At 34.2% G+C, this 21861-nt stretch overlaps 1 protein-coding gene across 1 annotated transcript in view; it reads left to right on the top strand.

Moving 5' to 3' along the window:
• The window catches only part of CNTNAP4 (contactin associated protein family member 4), a 235536-nt gene that overhangs the window by 318 nt on the left and 213357 nt on the right, over positions 1-21861 (top strand). The gene's annotated exons all lie outside the window — the stretch shown is intronic.

The raw sequence follows: 21861 nt of genomic DNA, 5'->3' as shown, positions 1-21861 counted from the left end.
TAAAGCTTACCTACAGTCTAAGTGCATCTGAAAGCATTTTGCTAAGGGTAGCATGTTCAGCCCCATTTAAATGTTTTCTGATTGTAAATGAAGCATTTTCCAAGGAATTTTGTCTTACATGGAGATTACTGTCAGATTTCTATTGTGTACTGTTTCAACTTGTTTTTTTAACAATTTATAATTTTGAAAGCTTGCAATCTCCTGAATTAAGCTGGCACACAAATAACTAATGGACATTACTGTGCAGTTCAAGAGCAGTACAAATGTAACAGGGAAAAACGTGGGTAGCAAGACTTTATAGTCTCTGCATTGCTTGCTTAGGGAATATTGTTCATGCATGACTAAAGAAGAGAACACTATCAGTTCCAGCAGAGAGGTTTGTTTTTCTTTTTAAAAAATGAGTTAGCCAGTAGTGTGGTCTTGCAAAATAAAGGTAGTGATTACTGTTTTAAAGACGGTCTGCTGTCTAGCAGGCAAATATGACATATACCTGAAAATCTGTTTTCAGTATTGAATTAGATTATCTTTACATTAAGAATAAAAGTAAAAACTTACCAAAAAATAATTTTCATGGGTTTTATCATTCAGTAGTAGTTCTGAGCTATTCTTGATCAATTTGATTCAGCTTCAGCAAGCTGAAGGATTTAATTTTTCATACATGTGATAGAACAGTAGCCTAAATGCTAGATGCTCATAACCTTAACAGAGCATATTTTCCCCCTTTCCTATTCATACACTGATTGTGCATCACAGGAATGGGGAGGGCAGGAGCAATGCGTCTTTGGGAAGAAAGTGCATGCCAAAGCAAGAAGGAATGTTCAGGAATAACCTTACAGTCCAGTGTCAGGGGACAGCTCCCTGGAAACATGAGGGCAATGGCAGAGAAGTTTGAAGTGCTCAAAGAATCTACAGCCACGGGGGTTTACATGTGGATGGTTCGTAAACTAGACATGCTCCCATGAGCCAGACGTTCACACTGCAGCACCAAAATGATCTTGTGCTGTCATTCAGTAATGATATCTCATTTGATACTCAAGTGCATATTGTAGCCCTGAACATGAATACTAAGTTCCTCTTGTTAAAGACCCTACTGCAATTCAGCCACAGCTTTAATTCTCTTCATCATTCTGCATTGTACAGTTCATGAATACATCCATTTTCACAAGACCATGATAATTGAATTGCACATTAATAGCATTTGGCACTAGGCACAAAACTAAATCAGTTGCTTACAGGGAGGCATATTAAAACCATTGCAAAAAAGACTTGCATTACACAGTTACGCAGTAAAGCACTAGAGGTCACTCTTACAATTTAGGAAGCAAGGTTTGAGGAAAAGGCTCAAGCTTCTTCCCAAAGCAGAATTATGAACCATAAACCAAATCAGGTATGAAATACATTTACTGCTCGCCTTCCAAAGTACTTCTCAAAACCAAGCCAGACTTACAGTATAAAAATGAGGGACTTGAATTAAGCAATTTTCCACATTTATTTTAGTATTTATTAATGTGTAGTATCTTTATTTATGAATAATTCCTAAATCCTGTGTCAAATCACTCATCTGAACTGAAAAAGTAAGAACTCTCCCATGCTATAGGCAAGGAAAAGTAAATGAAATTATTTAAATTAAGGAGTGAATGCTAACGTGATGAGAATTTGGCCAATCTAATGCATATTATTACTTTTCAGCATCGAATCTGGAAAAAAAGAATCTCTTTATATATTATTTTGCAAGTGAGCATTTCAAAAGGGGAATTAGTTGGGTTTAAAAGTGACAGTTTCCATCTCAGTTATCAAAGTATTAATTGGTTAGTGTGCTAGGTTTTATAAAGTGACCTTAGGAGAAACGTTTTTTCATAATTACTGATTACAGTAGGTACAAACAGCAGCCATGATTTATTCCCTTGACCTTGCTTTACTCCTTTCTCTTGAGAAGTTGAGCAGGAAGTGAAGTCCATTTCAGTAGTTGATTCTACTTTGGGCATTAATGTATTCAGGCAGGTTTACAAAAGCAGGTAAAGTTCACTATTCTTGCATGAATTTTGATGGTGAGATTGTCCAGTAGGCTGCCAATCATTACAAAAAAAGAAATTAAAAAAAAATAGGACTTTTCAGTATTCTTCCTCTAAATTAATTTATTTTTCTTCTTTTAATTTTATGGTTATTTCTCTTAGTATAATATCCTGAATGCCTAACTTCTGACTTGTCTTCCTTCAGACCCAGTGCCATTAAGACCAAAATAATAACCTTTACACTTTACCTTGAAGTGTCAATGTTGATGTCACTATGTCAGTTTTATAAAGAAACTTTATTAGATCAAAATTAGATCTGTTCTAATTATGTCTGTCTTGAAAGAATCAAAATACTCCTCTTTTGAGAAAATGATTTTTAGGTTCTTAGGTTACCTGAAAGTGACAGACTCGATTGACTACCTAGAATATAAGTTAATTTCTGTGGTAGTTAATTTCTGTGGTTTTATTTTGGGTTTATGTGCTTGTTTTCTGCTGAAAAAATAACACTAACATTTCCAACAAAGAGCAGTAATAATTCCTGCTGGAAACTTAAACATTTTAAAAGTTCTGTAGTAGTGCTGCCTTGTGCTTTCCTATGCTTCCTTCCTCCCAAAGAATTGCACTACCAAAGCAGCTGACAGAACTTTGAAGTGCACAGCCCCAAATAAGTAACTGTGTAAGGTCAAGTGTGAGTTTTAAGTGAAGGATTAAAGTAAGTATTCCTGTAAGATTTTCTCCGCTGGTTCTGCAAACATTTCTATTTTATTGGGAACTTTTTCTGCAGTTGTAAATCAGCAAGTTACTAAATCAGCCCTTGAGAACTTGCCAGAAGTTTGTACTCTAATAGGTGCAGTATTTTTTTAGTTTGTTTTTTTTTTTAATCTGTAAAACATAATTAAATCCTCTACAGGTGTCAAGTCAACTGTGACTAAAAATGATTAAGGTTAATTTTGATGATGAATGGAAATAAGGAGAACACATTAGGGACTTCCTGTGTAAATTCTCACCTCTTTATACCTGCTTCTCTTTGTTAAAACTTTCCAGTTTTACAGAAGATTTTATCAATTCAGATTTTCTTTTCTTTTTCTGCAGTAATAATATTTTATAGAAATGCAGAATTTTTTTATTATTGTTATTACTGTTATTATCATTTTTAAATATCAGGGATTTTTTTTTTTTTTTTTTTTGCTAATGCTACAATAGAAAACCTGCTCTAAGCTGACAGAGAATGGCGGTTAATGATACTGAAGTTTTAAAATAGAGGAGTGAGTGATCACATACCTTGATTATGTTATAAGGTGCAAGTCATTATGCAAGTAATATCCAGAGGGCAAAGATTACTTGCTACAGGGAACATACTGGATCTTAATCTAAAAAATAATTTCATTCTGGTGTTAATCATTGGTACCAACCCATTCCATAGACTGTTTGACAGCTTTATGTAATCACATTGCAAAATATGCTAAAACGCTATTTACCACAAACAATTTAAATTAAAATGTAATTCTTTTATCATTAGTTTGTGGTTGATACGAAGTGGAGGGGAGCTGAAAGTAGAAACTTCCTTAATCGTCTTTTGGTCTCATTAATATTTATCTTCATTATTATCAATCTCTGCTCTGCAATAGTAGTGGAGACCCCTTCAGAGACTAGCCATGTCTGGGCAATTATTTGCATGAATAAAACATTACAGACATCTCTAGTATATTTTGTATGTTTTTAGTACAGTAGCATCAAAAGGTTGTACCAAGATCAAATCTAAACCAATACCAATAGAAAAAAACTGTCAAAATTTATTTTAGACTTTCAAGGCTGAGAATTCACAGAAAGGCATTGGGTTGATTACACTGAGTATAATCAGGAATTTGCATCCCAGAGCGCTAGGCTTTCAAATTCCCATGTACATGTTTTCCCTGGGTTCAGTCAGTGGGGTGGATGGAGAAGATTTGGCTATGATTGATGGATAGTGACAGACAAGTAATGACATTCTCAAAGTATGTTAGAATAAACCATAAAATGATAATGCAGTAAGTTATATATGAAGTATATTGTCAGTGCTAGTAATAACATTCGCATTACGTGTTAGGATATACTGTGTTTTAGTTCTATATGCATATAAGGTACAATGCTCAACTTTAGTATTTTTATCTTTTGCACTGCAGAGTAAAGCAACAAATAGTTTGTCATATATTAATATATCTTATGTGATAATATATTTACCAGTATTCTGTCTACTGCTTCATCTTCGTAGCTTCTAAAAGTTTAGCTGGGAAAAAGTAGGTCAAATCTCTCTGCCATCCGTTGTTACCCCTGCTGCCTCCCACCCCAAAGAAGCAAATCAAAGAACACTTAACTGCTTGAAAAGCATTACATGTTTCAAGTATTTATGTTCCAACCCAAATCCAAATCCAAGAGGATTACAGTTCTGATTTTTAGAACTGCTTCTCAGTACTTTTAAATGTTTACTCATTGTTAGTTGCTCTCAACTAAGAAGGTGACAACAGAGCTGGGGGTAGTGAGATCCATCACTAACTCAAAGGACTCTCCTTCGTAGAACACATCGGGGAATTTGTTAGGCATGATAAAGAAATACCAGATACTAAAATTAGAATGTGTGTTGGTGACTCTAGAAGTACACATTAACTTTATTCAAGAGGCTTCTGAATTGAAAAGTTAAAATTTTCTTTTCCCTCTCAGTTTTCAGTCTTTTTATGAAGAGGGGAAGGAAAACTAAAAAGAATAATGATAATGATGATCTCACAATTTTCTGTATAATTGCTTAGTTTTATGCAGTGGTAAGTAGGACTAATATTAAATAGTAGATTTTTCTGGTAGTTCTTGAATATAAAATACGTTTTGTAAGTTACAACTTCTAACTTTGGCAGTCAGGGTCTGTGATTAAGTTCTACATTAAAAGTTCAAAAAGAGATTATGTGTATTTCAGCATGCAAACATGCATTACGTAAATGGCATTATGACAAAAGCTGTCTCTCTAAGCTTGAAAATAACATAAAATGCATAAGAGTATGTTGTCATGACAAAAGTGGTTTTGTTTTACTTTTTTGTAAAAAAATAGTGCAGCTTTAACATTAAGGTTTAACTGAATGTGGTTAACTGAAATTTTGACTCTTCAGTGTTTTTATATTTAAATAGTCAATAGTGCTTAGTTATCTGCTGAGTGTTTGCGTTTTATATATGTACAAGTGTAACATCGCAGACTGATGTTTGTCAAAGAAATACTCTGTAGGTCTTCTTCTATCAGATGAAAACTATGCCAGTAATCTCGAGTTAAATCTGTGAAATTCAGAGGAGGGTTGGTGTCCAAAATTTTGCTTTTCAGGAGGCAGTTTTCAATGTTGTAATAAACATTGTAAAATAAAGTTTCTATGCTATTTTTTAGTAAGCAAAATGTAGTGTGGACTGCGAGGTAAAAATGATACTGTTTATATTCTACTTAATGAGTATTTTCACTGCAGTAATTTGAAAAATGAATGAAAACCAGGAAACTTCTGACATCTAAAGTAGATTATAATTATTAACTACAGAATTATTATTTAAATGCCATACTCACTTAATAGACTAGTGAAGAAAACTACCGCTAGGGTTTTAAATCTCGAAGGATAGAGAAAAAATGTGGTTAGGAAATCTATCCAGCTGGGTAGCTGGTCTAATTACTTTTTTAATAAGTAGGTCTCGTTATTTGGTTGTACTCAAAAATAAGCTATTGCTTGTTCCTTGCTGTTAGAGTGCCTGTTTGTTTCTATAGCAATCTTTTAGCAATTAAAATATTTACATATGTGGTCTTGAGGGAAAAATAGATTAGAAACAGCATGCTGGCATATTTTAATTTATGTTTATTACTTAATATTGCTCTTTATTCAGCCGATAGCTGAAGAAGCTCTTGCTCTTTTTAAGGGCTTTATCTGTTCACTTTTAAATCTGAATAGAAAGAGCATTTCAAAAACTTATGTTGTTCCTAAAAATATAATTTTATAAAGATTTTTTTTTCCCCAGCTGTATCTGGTTGACCTGATCAGTTATTATGAAAATATACCTTTAAGCAAAATTCTAAACAACAATAAAATAAAGTCTTATAAAGTATGTGATTAAACAAGGTGTAAAAATTTGTTCTTCAGATGCCATAACACCTATTAAACAGCCTCACTAGGAGGGCAAACTGAGTAAGTTACTAGTAGAGAAGCAGAGATCCTGAGAAGATAGCAAGAGTAAGACCTGCAAAGGGCAGCGTGCACTAGAAATATGATGCTGCCGACAGCCTGAGTTGCATACAGGGTGCCCGAATCACTTTGGTTAATTCACCTGCAGCATTGTGCTGTTCCCTCAGTTACATTTAACTGGGTATGCTTAACATAGATATTCTGCAACTATCTGAAAGTTTTGCAGGAAGGAGAGGGGATATTACAAATTATGGTAAAGATCATATTATGTTTACTGCCATGTAATATTTACAATAAGATACTGATTTGAATCTGGAAGACATTTAGAATTAGAAATAACTATAGAGGAGCTGAATTTTCACTGCTTCAGATATTAACAAATGCGCCTTACTGTTGAGGTATATGATGAATTTTCCTGCAGAGACAGGAAAATTGGGATTTACCTGTCTAAAATTAAAAATCTAAGAGTTGGATATTTGCTTCTGAGCTAGCTAAGTCCTTTTTTAGTCATATGAGAGAAAAAAATATTTCTTACAGTCGTGTAGAAGATGGAAGGAAGGAACAGCATGCAAAGTTAGTTATCCAGTATGAGGCAATTACAGTGTAGAAGTGCCATTTGCCTTGTCACTGATTATGACTCTAAATAACTAGGTCAGCTGTAGGCTTTGTAGACATAAAAACTTACGTAACATGGGTCCCAGTTCCATCAAAATACCCTTCTGTAATTACTGCTAGAAAAAAGTATAGCAAGCTATACTGACTGCCTTGTGTGATAATCACTGGCTATACCTAATGTTTTTGTGTTTGGTATTGAAGCTCCTAGCTTCCCTAATCTGTGTTCGGGTAGGTGGGTTTTCCTTGATTTCCCAAGGGTTAAAGCTGCTGCTGTTCACAGTCCTAGACAAAATAGAAGGTCTAAGTGAGGAGATGGAAAAATCCTACGAGCGAGAACGTATTTCACTCCTGAGAGGATGAAATACACAGGTATTTTGAACCTTACACAATATTCTAGTAAAGAGAAAAACTCATTAACTTAAATAAGCTAGAATTGCCTGTTCTGCCCACCTGGGACAATTGGCTGTGTTTTAACGCCAGTCTTGTCAAAATATCTTAATTTTTTTTTTTTTTCCTAAAGAAAGCATAGGGTAGAATGTGACTATTACGAGTAAATCAACATTTCTTTTCATAGAACAGTAATAAAACAGATAAAAGTATCTTGGTATGTCTATAGTTACTTTAAAGCCTGTCTACTGTCCATCGTCTAATGATGGTTATAAACTTACTGCTATACAGGTTAGGAAGCCCTTTTATGCTCCAAACCAGCAGACTGGATCTCACTGTAACTTCTTCTCCAGATCAGTCACTGGATGTTTATCTACTATGCAGCAGTCATTTTGTAATCATGGGGAAACTTACCATTCTTTCTCTAGAAGAAAAAACATTATCTTTAGTAACGAAGATTTATATTTTTAAATTAATGAAAAATGGCACTGTGTCTTGATGTTCTGATGCAAATAAATCTCCTAGTAGAATCAATTGGAGTATCAATTGGAGCTTTGCCTAAACAAATATTGAATAAAAGCTTTAGAAAGAATGAGATGAATATTCATTCAACAGTGGTATGCTGCATAGTCTGAATATAACGGGTGTCTGTTTCCTTTCTGTGTACCATGCTTTTTATGTGCTAGTCTTTTCATTTTGCTTTGGTTGGAGAACTCAGATACAGAACTGTGTAACAAACAAGAACAGCTCAGTTGTCCCTTTTGACAAAAAATAAACATGGGGAGAAAAAGACATTTAGAATTTTATCTGTTTCCTGTGGTTAGAGAATTTATATGCCTGCAGTGAAAAAGTACTGCTCTGTTTTTATGAGCAAATAGTAACATTTAAAAAAAAAACAACATCAAAATGATGATTTTAATTTTCAAGGTTAAAATAGACACTGAAAACTTAGCACTTTCAGAAGTATATGAATACAGCAGAACACACAGGAGGTTGCTGAGCTCTGTCCTCCAACTGGCAAGGTGTGTTGTAGTAACTCTTAGTTTTATCAGCCTGAATCTGGAGTTTGTAGGGCTGTTTTTCAGCTGTACCATGCCAGTGTGCTGTGGAGCTGCCCTGTACCCTGCAGTGATTGCATTTTTGTCCTCAAGCACAGCCTGGGTCTGCTTTTGTGCATGTAGACATGTCCTCAAGTAATTAAGACCAAGAACAGATCTCTTGGAGAAAGGAGGGATCATTATAAAACTTGTTTGCAAATACTTACCCATAACTTTAGCTTGTTTACTCTTGCATAACATATCTGTGCATGTAAATGTATGTAACTGAATATGTTTGTTTCCCCATAAGACAGGAGAAACAGAGCTATGGTGGTGTGTGGTCTCAATGTATTCTTGGACAGTCATGAGGACAGTGATGAGTTTGGCAAAAGAAGAGGACTATGACGGGGTTTTGCTCACGGCACAGTGCTGTAAAAACTCTTATTCTGTCTTCAGTAAGTAAGATAAAACGTAGAAGGAATTAAATGATAGATGAATCAGCTATGAAATATTTGTTTGGATTTGATAGCCCCATGGTTACTGTAAGACACTGTTGATATATATATATATATTTATCTTTTCATCTGGGTGAAACTTACGGTGCGTATAGCAATAAATAAGTGTAAAACTGTCAGCTGTCCTAGGCACAGGTGAAGGTTAGAGGAACAATGCTGAAGAAGCCTTTAAGATATGTTAGGAAATGTATAAATTTCTTTTACAAATCATCACTTTTTACCATCTACTCCTTGTCTGTTGTTAATGTGCTTTGGAGCATTATGACTTCTTTTTTCTCTTTCCTTCCTGAGGGCTCAAAAGACCCTAATCTGTACTCAACTGCAAACTTGTTTTGACTTTTGTGAACTGTGATTATCATTCGTATGCGGTATAGTTCTGCTGTACTGTGTCCTGAGTCATTCTTTTTAATCAGGAAAACTAGGAATTTAAAAGATGAAGACTGGGGGGAAAGATGATTGATGTGCAAGCACCAATATGAACTATTCTTTGCTGTCTGCAATGAAGGGTTGTTATTTTTGAACCCTTTGAAAATTGTCTACATCTATTTCTTAGCTTGCAGGAGTCCAGGAGTGGTTAGATATTCAGTCAGTCTGTCCCAGATTTTGAGAACAATGAGTGAGGTATGGAGTCACCATTATGAAACTGATTTCTGTTATACTTAGGATACTGTTGTAGACACTAAGCTTTTCTTGTGTCACGTTTTTTGGGAGAGAACATAATCCACCATAGCAAAAATTACATTCCTTCTCTCTCTGCATTTTGATTCTTGGGAAGGGTGGTAGTGTATTGCCTGTAGATATTCTAGAGAAGGGCTGAGATCTAGGTAAGGACATCCTAGGAAAGGCTGAGAAATTCTAACAGAGAATTCTCACCTTTTGTAAAGTGTGTATGTGTGACGAGTGTACTGAAGGGGTTAATTTCTGTTTTGATAGGTTTAATATGGTTTTGTAATATCTCAGTGGATGTGTTTCTGAGATACTGCTGCAGTGTCTTAGAAAATGTATGTTGAGTAGAATCAAATTATGTCAAGTTTCAGTGTATGGTTGTGCATACTTGAACGTTACAGACTGAAAGGCATGATTCAAAAATCCACCCACTAGCTACTGTCAGAAAACTAATATTGTGGTGGCTTACTGAGGAAATGCTAAATATGATGCTCATATTTACAAATATGCAAATATTTGCATGTTACAGTTGTATTTATTTGTATCCATATCTTGTTGAATGCCTTAATTGATTATTAGCAAACTTTTTTTTTGAGATTAATATTTCATACCTTGTTGGTTGATAGTATCAGAGGTATTATGATTTACTGATTCTATCTGTATTTTATTATTTATAGTTCTTCTGTGGCTTTGATTAATGTAGAAGTACATTTGGAAAATAGCGTCTCTACTTGGATGAGTCCTTTTCTCAATCATTCAAGTTGGATAAATATAACATAAAATAATCTAAAACCTGGAAGCCCCAGACTCATGAGGATTTTGAAATATTCCTGTGACCCTTGCCTTCCTACCCTGCCACTTGCTGGTAGAGAGTTATGTGTAGAAGGAAGCTGTATTGAAGAAGTAGTTCTCTGATTTTGGAACCCCACTGCTAAAACCATGTTAAAAACACTTGAAATAATATACCATTTCAGTCAGAAAAATCATGTACTATTTAGTGCAATAATCATTTTTCAGAATAAAACACCGTAAAACACTAAATGTTTCTAAAAATGTAATTTCGTATAAAATCTGACCATATAAATGGGTGGTAAATGGCAGTAAGTGGTAAGCACTTAGTATGTTACCCACATGGAACATAAAGAGTGTTCAATTTTATAGTATCCTTTAATGTCGTAAAAGTATTTGAAAGATAGTATCCACTTTAATTTATGCTGACCAAATAATACCTTCCAATTTTTTCCACAATTAATCTTTTCATCAGTGAGAAATCGAATGCCAAATCATAGTGTGCTATCTGTGTTAGTATAGGGACTTTCTCAGGAAAGAGGAATTGTTTTATTCCTTTAGACTGAACAGAGATTTTATTTTTAAAGCCTAACTACCAGATTCAGAAGAAAATCAAATATTCTTACTCCCATCCCACTAGACAGCTCTCACTCCCATCCCACTGTGGGGGAGTGAGAGAGTGTCTGTGTGAGGCATAGTTGACAGCTGGGGTTAAACCACAACAAGGACTTAAAACTTAATTAATTGGCTTATAAAAATTTACACTTGCCCAACATGCAGAAAATGTTCATGTTGGTTTGTTTTTTTAATTGACTCCGGTTTAGTCTTTTTTCTAGGCTGAAATTTCCTGGAGTATGAGATAATGTTATGGATTAATCAAAAGAAAGGTTTGCAGATCCAGTGCTTTGTCAGTAACACAGTAATTTGTAAACTGCTTCTTCTGTTCCCTTTTGCAGGCATCAGAAATTCAGATGCCAAATTTTTTTCTTTTTACCATGGCCTCATTTTTTTGTGCAAGTTGTCCTAGAGTTGGATTGCCTATTTCTGACGTGTAGTTTGGCAGCCAAGAGCAGGCTTGGCTGCTCTTGCTCTTTACTGTTTCTTATAGTTACTGAAAACTGAGGGCTCTTCATAGTGGTATGAGTGGATGGACATAGATCCTTCCAGATTCGAAGTTTTGTGTGTACTTGAATATATAAAGAAACAACTAATAAAACAGAGAAGAGGCTAATAGTCACTTAAGACGTGTGTACTGCTTGTAGCCTGTATGTAACACATCATCTTCTATGCTAGTAGATGAGTTTACTCACAAAGCTTGTTTGTGCATGTCAACAGTCAGTGTTGGTAGGTCATCCTTATGCTGTCTTTTGGTATTGTGTAACTTCTGTGAAATTCCAGTATTAAAATAATGGAACAAAATGAAACTTTATAAGGATTTTTTTAAGTTCTGATCTTTTTGATTGTGGAACAAATAATAAAGACATGTAATCAGTTATCTTAATGAGGGCATGAATAATCTGCATGCAGGTCTCCAGGCTTTTAAGTGTAGGTCTCTTTCTGGCCTTGCTGACGGTGCTAGCTGTCAAAGGAAAGACTTCAGCAGGGACCTAGCTGACCTGTAAAACAGCAAGAAAGAACTCTTATCATTTAATTCTTACATTTAAATTTCAGAAAAAAACCTTATGCACAACATCAGTGAATTCTTTAGGCTGGCAAGATTGCTCTTGTAAGAGTGTATTTGGAAATCTCGACATAAAAAATGACTGCATACGCAGGGGTTTGTTGGTTTTTACAACGAATCATGACTTTTAAATTGAACAAAAATGTTTACCATATGTTTGCATCTTTTTTAATGTGCTTCATGCAGCAGTGCTTTTTTTGATCTCTTTTTCATGCTCAGTTTTTACATAGGTTTCCTGTGTATGTTCATGTGCAATTGCGTGTGTGAATTTAATGCAAAACACAAGTATTTTAATTGGAGATATCAATGCAGAATCTGCCTAAGGATGATAAGGAATAGATCTATTTTTGTTCTTCTAAGTGAATTTCGGGGTTAATGTATGTAAAAATACAAACGGAGAACATCCTACGCAAACATTTTCTGGGGGTTTTCTGAATGTCTCACTCACAGCTACTGTGTTCTGACCTCACATCCACAGGAAGCAATGCATTTCCAAGTGACGGAAAACTTCTTAGTGTCTTTTTTTCCTCTCATTGATAGCAGGTTTGATCAGTTCTTGGTCCTTTTATGTCAGGCAGTGAGCAGTCTTTCTCTTTTTTTTTTTTTTTTAATTCTGTAGTTAAAACTGTAGATTTTGTCAAGAAAGGAAATAATCATGACAGTTAGGAAAGAATTTATTTCCATTGAGATTTATAGTGGAAATTGGTGTTCTTTTTATTAGATTGGTAGATTCCATTTACAGGGTGCATCAGGAGTCCAGATGGAGAGAGTTCTTGATTGGTCTCTCTGATCTGTACAGAGCAAGGAAGGTTATAAAGTATGATGCTGACACTGGATGCTTTCTGCGGGTAGTAAGCTACAGACACTAGTAAAGCTGGGCCAACAGCGAAATATTTAAGTTTTTATGGATATGTGCTTCACAACACATGATATGTTTCTGCTTTTAAGGAAAATACCAACATTTTGTCTATTCCTTCTGATTTAATTGTATTTTTGAGTAATTATAATAGGAATAGATACCACAGAGTTATGAATTTTGGCTTGTGTCTTGTCCTAAGGATTTTCACACTGACTAAACTTTCCAAAAAACACGGTAACTTTTTTATAGGTCTCATCTCAGGTGTTCCTTTAGGTTTTTGAGAAACTGGACATTCCTGATTGTGCAAATACATGGGGTACACCTCGTATAACTGGTTCCTTTCCTCTGACCGTTTACGATGTCTTAGCCTCAGCATAGATTTTCTTGTGAAGTTGGGTTATGTAGATTTCAGTTTGCTGGATGTACCGCAAGCACGTACAATTGCTTTTTGAGGTGTAGTACCACTGCAAGAATCCATTGATTTGAAAAACTCATTGATATTTATATTTTTGATACTGCCATATTTAGTCAAAACTGTCAAAAGGTAGCTGCTCCCTCACCACTCCAACTGCGCCTGCCATCTGTTTAAATTTACTGATTTAATCGCAAGACATACAGGGTGTCACATTAAGAGTTTTTTTTTCCCCAGACCTTTATATTTGACGGTTCTGTCATTGTCCCAGGAATGACAAGACCCTGGAGCCTGCATAGCCTTTCAGAGCCTGCTACAAGGACTTTACTGGACAGCACACTGTATTGGAGGGTGTTTCATTCCTGTTCAGGGATTCACATTAGCAGATTCACCAGTAAAGTCAATTATTCAAGCTCCTGGAAACACACAAACCGGATTGCAGCAGAGAATTTTTATTTTACAAATTTGTAACAGGTTAAGGTTTGAAGATTGACACTGATAGTATTCTAACTGCTAGAAGAAGTGTAAAATATACAAAAGCCAACTAGAGTTTATCATTAAGTGTGATACAGTTCTTACCCCATAGGCATCCCTGATGGGGAGAAGACAAATCCAACCAACCAATCCCAGCAGCTGTGGTGGAGTCTTCCGTAACTTCTCCTCTTCCTGATTCAATTTTATATTATTCATTTACTTTTAGGTAGAGTTTGAGTGACTTTAGTCACACATTCTTTTGTTACTGATTGTTGCAAAATTCTCTCTTTTTGCTTTTAAAATTACAATTAATGAAATTAATAAAAATTTAAAGCACATGGTCTGTGAAGTTAGTCATACATTGGAAGTGGCAAGGTTTGAGTTGGAGGTGTGCTTTGGTATTACAATGAGATTATAACAAGCAAAGTTCATCCAAGGAAAGCAATTTCAGGACAATTCCTTGCTCAAACACCAATGTCTTTCCTTATTTTTCTTGTTTGACGCTGCTATGTGTTTTATCATGCCAGCCACATTCTACCCTGGAAGTAGTAGCTGCATTTTACCCTAATATTTCCTTAATGTTGTAACTTTGGGGACTGGGGGAGTTTTCTCTATTTCCCACATTTTTGCACATCTGATCTGATTCTAAAGTTAGGCAGTCTCAAAAGAGGAAATGCATTGATAATACATCACTAGCTAGATCATGAGCATTCATTGGAATAACAGGATAAGCTTTATTTTAATACTGTATAAATTCATTAAACAATAATGAAATGCAGTGTTTTTCTAGACACCGTACAAGTTTAGGAGAACATTACATTTGTTTTCTTTAAAGGTGAATAACATTTCTTTAAGCAGGCCAACAAAATAAGGCATCCAGGAAAACACAAACCTTTTGCCTTTGTAGTGATACATACAAATATGCATAGAAATATGAGGAAGTGTCCAGCAAGGGACCGGCATGCAAAGACTACTCTCACTGAAAATTACGAACTTGAGAAGCTAGGGCCAAGAAAAAAAATCACTGAATTCTGTCAGATGGTGCATACTTTTCAGAAAAAGAAGCCCATACTTGTGCAATCTAGGGTACCTTTGTGTTATTAGAGTTTGCCAAGAGATTAAGATCTTATCATCTTCAACCTAAAATGATCCTTTTATATATAGCTTCAGTAAACAAAACAGTGGAAGCTCATAGAAAAATTTTGTTCTGCCAAAAATTTGACATGTTGACAAAGACATATGGTAATTTAGCTAATGAAGGCTGTGGGCTGTTCTCATAACCATGAAGGCAAATTTATCTCAAACCTTTTTTATTGAAAAAAGATTTGGACTACAAAATTTATTCTTCATTTAAATTGAATATTAAGTTGTGCCTCAAGTGCCTTATTAATTCTTTTAAAGCAGTTTAAAAATGTGGTATATACAAAGGTCCTTTTGGTGTAGTTCTTTTATACAGTATTTAAGCTCTATTGCAACATGGGGGGGGGGGGGGGGGCGCGTGTGTGTAACAAAGATGTCTTACTTTTCTTGTTTTACTGTCTCTCTTTGATAACTCTCAGAGTAATTTTGCAATATTGTACTCCAGGAATAAGTGGAAAGAGAAATGCACATTACCTGTGTTTTTCATTGTTTCAGGTAGGCAGCCTTATTAGTTTTATTTATGTTAGACTCAGTTATATTACTCTATTTATGATAGTTTTAACGATCTAAATAAAACAGGAACTCTTTGGGCAGATTATCTGTATGCCCATCCAATGTCCCTCAATTACAGAGCACTACCTAAATTTATATTATCATTAGGTGCAAGCTATTGATTTTAATGTAAAGATCCATTTTTAAAATTCCATATTTTTCAGTTTAGATTATGAGACTTGAATTCATCAGTATATTTTATTGCTTGGTAGCATGTTGTTAATTCTGTAGAATTCTGTCATTCACCTAAGAACAAGTAATCAGTCATGGTGAATTTTGTTTACTATCCCCCCACTTCATTCTTCCTTGTGTAATGTAAAAAGATTGAGGGTTGTGGATGAGATGCTATCGTCTAGCGCTGGCGTACAGTTTTGTATGTTTATACATATACACATGTATATGTTTATAACCTTATCTTTGAGGCTGGAGCATGGATTTGTGATCCTTCATGTTAAGACAGCAATAGAATATGATAAATTTTAAGTAGCCACTTGCTTTTTCACAGGTGTTCATACTGGTACGTAATTCCATGTCATCTTACAACTGACTAATACACTTCAGTCACATCTATCTAATGAGCTTCTGACTTGAGCTGAAATTCTTGTTATTTCCTTTCAAGTACATGACCTTGTACTTTCTGGTGTTGGATTTCATTCTATTTCTGTTACTCTGTCATCATGTAGTTCTTTGTTGGGATATCTTTATTCTGCTCTGTAGTGATGACACATCCTAATTTTACAGGGAGAAGGATTCATAAACACAACTCTTACAGAAATTAAGGAATGCCTTGATTCTAGATTGCTAATTCCCACGCAGTTTGATTTTCTCCTTCTCTGTATCTCCCATTATCATTTTCCTGTCCTTATGAAGTATCTAGCTTCTTTTCCTGTCTACTCTTAAATGACTAGCAAATTCCTATGCAACAATAGATAAAAAACTTCCACTGCTTTTCAGTCTAAAAATTGCCTTAGAAAACCATAAGTTACTTCACGTGATCTATGATAGATAACCTTTGTTTCATTTGATCCAGTTTTACACTTACCTTCATTTCCTTAAATATTCTTTCCTTTCAAATTGTTCTACAGTTGCATATATTATTGAAGTCAGATTTACAGTTTTTTACTGCCTGCTTTGCACCCCTACTATATTCCTCACCTCCACCATTCTCCATTTATACTTCACAGAGTGTTGTCTGATTATTCACTATGAATTCCCCCTGGTAGATTAGTGTGTGGTAGTTGTTTCTGGATCTGTGGTATCTTGTATCAGATTTTCAGAATTCAGGAATGCAGACTTTATTCTGAACAGAACTGGAATGTTATAATCCACTGCTTGATTTCTTTTTTTTTTTTTTTCATTTTTTCACATTTGTTCACATTATCCATCCTGCCTCTGTCCTTATGGTCATCAGTCACATTTCTAATATATTTTGAGAGAGATTGCTGTATAATTTAGTAGCTAACCATACTTGAGGGGGAGCAAAGAAATTTCACAATTAATATTAAATGTTTTCATACTTCAAGAAGAAATGAGATGTGTGTAACAGAAAGTAGAATGTCTCATCAATAAACATAGCAGGCTGTACTTGCTAAACATACTGATTTGGAGAATTATGGATATTAAAAGATAAACATACTCATAATTCATTCTTAAATTACAGCATAAAAAAATGAGTGGTAAGGACCAATAAATGTTTAAATAACATGAACCTTGGAAAGCTTTCTGGTATTATTGCTTCTAAAAAATACATTGCATGTGCTTAATTTTATATTTGCTTTTTATTATACTAGGAGGGAACAATTAAATTTAATTTTGTACTATTGATTTTTTGTTTACTTGTTTTCTTTAGCTAGTTAAATCAGGCAATGTGCCTGAGCTGCTGCAAGACAATCAATTGTTTGACTTTAATAAAAATACCTGGGAAAACCCTCACCACACAAACCCAAAAGTAGCACAGCAGTGAGTTCTGTTTAATCTCCTAAACGTGTTGTGCCCAGTAGAAATGTTTTAGTTGTTTTATATTTTGCTTAAAACACCTTTTTTTTTTTAATAATTAAAAATATCTTTCCCTTTCAAGTTCCTGAATATATGGGTGTTTTTAATATTTTTGATTTTGTTGTAAAAGTTACTGATCTATGATACTGAGTCAATGGAGTCTTTCAGAAATACTACATGAAAACACAGCAAGTGTAAAATTTGATTGTAAGTATCTGTGTTTGTATGTCTCAACATAACACATACATTAGTAACTGAAAAGAATTACAGTATTAGTATATAGACATTTATCTATGTGAACCAGGGGTAAATACTATGTTTGTCCACGGTTATCCATTGAACCTCCCTCGATATGTATAAACTATCTTAAAAGAAAATTATTAAATTGTGCTGCACTATAACAGTAATGGCCCATCATTTTGAATAAATACAAGCAGTTAAATGTAATGATTATTTTATGGAAATTACTTTGGCTCATTCCCAATTTTAAGCTATTTTTAGTATGTAAATTTAAATAAATATTAGCTGACTGTTGCATTAAACAACAATATGGGCAGTATAATAGTGTCAAATTGAATTAAACTAAAAAAGAATTGCCAGTGGATTATATTAAAATTTGTATCTTACATGACATTCAGTCCCATGAGATACTGTTTCTTTGCTATTTATGTTATATTTCTTTGATAATACTGACAGGTTAGGTATTTCTCTACTTGATTTAAGGATCTGGTTGTTTGGCTGTTCATTTACATAAAAGAAAAGATTAATGTTCCATAGCAAGCCAGTACCTTCCCAACTCTGAAAATCTAACAAACAAAGAAAACCACCCCCCCAAACTAAAAAAAAACAGAACCAAACAAAAAGCGAAAAAACAAAAACAGAAACAAAAAAAAAAGCAAAACAGGGAGAAACTAAACTTAATGATACTGTGTAACTGACTTGGGCTTTTACAGACTTTCAGATTATAAATTTTTGAGACTTTTGTGACGAGAAAACACCATGTTTTACTTCTACTTTCAAATGCTAAAACTGTTAAAAATTCTTCGACCTGCTTTACATTGAGTTTCAGCTGAGTGCACTGACTATTATTTAAAAATACTGGGAAATAAAGGGTTAGTTATCCACCTCCCATGTGTATCTGTGCTTTTCATGTTTTGTTTTAGTTTTGGTTTTTGTTGTTGGGTTGTTTTATTGTGTTCTTTTTTTGTGGGCTTTTGGGTTTTTTAGTTGTTTTTGTTTGTTTGTTTGATTTCGTGGCAGGCTCACCATGAACTCTCCTGCTGAAGGCCAAGGTTCTCAGAACTCTGTTCAATGAAGAACATAAAATCTATTTATAGACAGTCCGAGCTTGAGCTTTTTTGAAAGTTCTCAATCTTGATATAGCCTTGATATAAACTGATAGTAAGCTCTGACGTGATCATAGTACTACTGTCCTATGAATCAGGTTTTCCGTAAAGGGAAGAGCTTGGGAGCAGCTGGCTGAATTCTTTAACCAATCAAAGGCTGAGAATGTGTACATGTAGATACAAATCATATTGAGTTTTGGTCCTGTTCCGTAAATGAATATTTGTGTTTGAGACTAATTAACCAATTAATGGAGCTGGACTAAGAAATGGTGGAATTGAACTAGTTCACTGCTTGTGAAATATGCTGTGTGAATGGATTAATTTTGGTTCTGTCTGAGGAGGAAAAAGAAAGTGCCAGCACTAAGGAAGCCACCTTTTTACAGATTTACATTCTACAGTATAAGATTATATATATGTGTATAGACTGATACAAGGTGCTTTGAGCTCCATTGTAAACATTTAACAGGTTTGTGATTATTTGTGATTGTGTGGATTCTCTGGTGTCTTATAAGATGAAAGTCCATCTGACAGTTTTGACTGCAAGCAGAACACTAGTAAAGTCCCTTTTCCTTATGAAAACAAAATTTGTAGGAACTTTGCTACCTTTAAAGCCTTTCCTGTTCTTGAAATTCTTGAAATTAAGAAACAATGAAAAGTTGGACAGCAGAATGGAGATAGAAATAGTTAAATACACTGTATGTATTTGCATCTATATAGTTAAGTATTTGTTATGCCTTATTTCTTTAGGGAACTAAGTTAAACTGTATGGCGTTTTTTTCATGTTCATCTTTGAAGTTCTGGGATGAATTGGGAGAAAATAACAGTTTCATAGTGCTCAGGAGATAGGCACTAAGCCTTTTCTTTGCTTCATTTGCACCATCTTGTATGTCTCAGAATTTTTCTGAAAGTAAATATATTAAAAATTTGACACACTCAAATGATATAGTAAAGGTTATTGGGAACTAAGTAAGATAGATATAAATTCCTTTCAGTTTTGGTATATGTGTTGCACCATAGCAACATGGAAAAGTTAAGCTTCTGGTGCAAGGCGAAGTTCAGGAAAGAAATATCGTTCCTCTGGCATTTTAAAATATATCTATCTGAAGCAAATGTCATTAAAAATAAATCAACCAGGAAAACAGACAGAAATCTTGTTGGCTAATTCTGCTTCAAAGTAGATAAATAAAATTATTCAATTTTTATCTAATTTACTGTTATTTATTGTTTCTCTAAATATTATGGGAGCCCTAAAGGGGAATCTTAGAAATACAGTAAAATAAATGATAGTTTCTACATTCCTGAATGCAGTCATGCACTGTTTCCATCTGAGAGCATCAGGTTTACTACTGTAACAGTGTTAAGCACCAGGCTTTCCTCCCACCAAGTACTATTTTTTTTCATCTTCCCCTCTTTACCCTTTCCCCCTCCCCCAAAGAAAACAGGCCAAACATATTCTCACTGATGTATTTAATATAAATGTAGATATTTAATTCTAATTGGGAAGAACAGAAGGTTGCATACACATAACTTAAAATTACCATGAAAAAGAACAGGCATTAGCAGGCTGACTTTAGAGTCTGATGGATTGGTATAGAAAACCAGCCGTGCCAGACCAGATGACAGGTATGGGTGAAACTTATGTTATCCTAACAACTCAGGTGGAGTTTGCCATTCTGCTTCAGTTCCAATTCCCATGAAAAGAGATGCTGAAAATGTCAGGGGAAATCTATAAATACATATGTATTTAAATAAAATTTCTGTTTTTCACATTTATTAAACAGATAAGTACAAGTGTGATGTCAAGCAGATGTTCTTTCTTTTCCTGAAGACAACTTGCCAAAAATCAGAAATCTGAGGATTCTAGCCTAATACAAGACAAAATTATTAACTAACATAGAAATATTTGTTCTAACGGTATGTGAGACAATTTGTGTCAAGAAGTCCAAGTACTAGAACAGAAAATTACATGTTATGGCTATATTTACATGCCAGCTGGGGAATGTTTCAGTAGTGGGACTTGATTATCTGCATTTTTAGAAATTGTCAGGATGGCTATAAGCAAGTGTTTGGTCTCTTCTTCCCGCACCAGTTATTCCTAGGTATATTATATGAGTTAGCATGAGTTTGGCTATGGTCATGCTGTTTGGGTTGCTGAGGCAGTTTAGTAATATGAATGGAAGACTTTTGTTGCTGAATAACGTCTGCACCAAGGATGTCACAGGCACATTCATTTATTATTGTGTGGCATTTGTGAAGTGTTCTACCTTCCATTTTAAAGTGCACATTATTCCTTCAAAAGGTGATCATACGGAGTATCTTTTCTTTGAAGGCAGAGTGTGTTCAGAACACGATGCTTGTAGAATACTATGAATTTTAGTAGTGGCAGTATGGCATGATTTGACTTCAAGTCAGATTTTCAAGTTAAAAACCACAAAAAGTAATCAAACCCGCAAAACTGTGTTTTCCTCAGAGTTCTTAACTAATGGAACAATTCTACATAAGTTCCTTAGGAAAAGAAATGGCAGTTTTATGCTCTATTCCCTTCCTAAATACTGAGATGCTGTCATGCCTTATAAAGACAAAACTAGATTTACCAAGAAACAGTAGAAATTATAAATTAATTCTGAACTATTTTTTTTTAGTCTTTACAAAGCTAGAAATAGTTAACAACATTGATGCCTTTGAGAATACTTGCTAACTTATTGCAAACTCCTATAAAGTATGTTTATAATAGCTCTTATTTTAAAATCAAACTTTAAATGGCCTGGCTGCAGAATTAAGCAGTTGAAAAGTATGTCATAATATCAGTTAGAAACAAATCTCCAGTTCCAGTAAATAGCTGATGATGTTATATTGTGTATGTTAAATAATTTTTTTAAGTAAATCTTAGGGGAAAATTAGTAATAATAAAAATTCCCATTAAAATTTTAACGATTAATTAATACATATTTATGAAGTTTACAAATCGTATTTAATTATAATGCAAATAATAGAATTGTTTCATATAAAAAAACAAAACAAAAAACAACAGGCTTTTAAAATAGAGCAATTACATCCTAAACTGAATACAAACACATTTTGATTCCAAAAGCAACTTCAATATTAGGCTGTTAATCTTCTATTAATTAAATAGAATAAAAGTTATAATCCTAGGAAGCAAGTGTAGATTTAACCTATGCATAGCTAAAGGATGATAAAACAAC

The sequence above is a fragment of the Pezoporus flaviventris genome, unplaced genomic scaffold (assembly GCF_033815535.1).
Source record: "Pezoporus flaviventris isolate CSIRO_AGI_PZ_B2104156 unplaced genomic scaffold, CSIRO_AGI_Pfla_v1 ptg000022l, whole genome shotgun sequence".
Taxonomy (NCBI): domain Eukaryota; kingdom Metazoa; phylum Chordata; class Aves; order Psittaciformes; family Psittacidae; genus Pezoporus; species Pezoporus flaviventris.
This window is presented reverse-complemented; position numbering and strand designations above follow the sequence as displayed.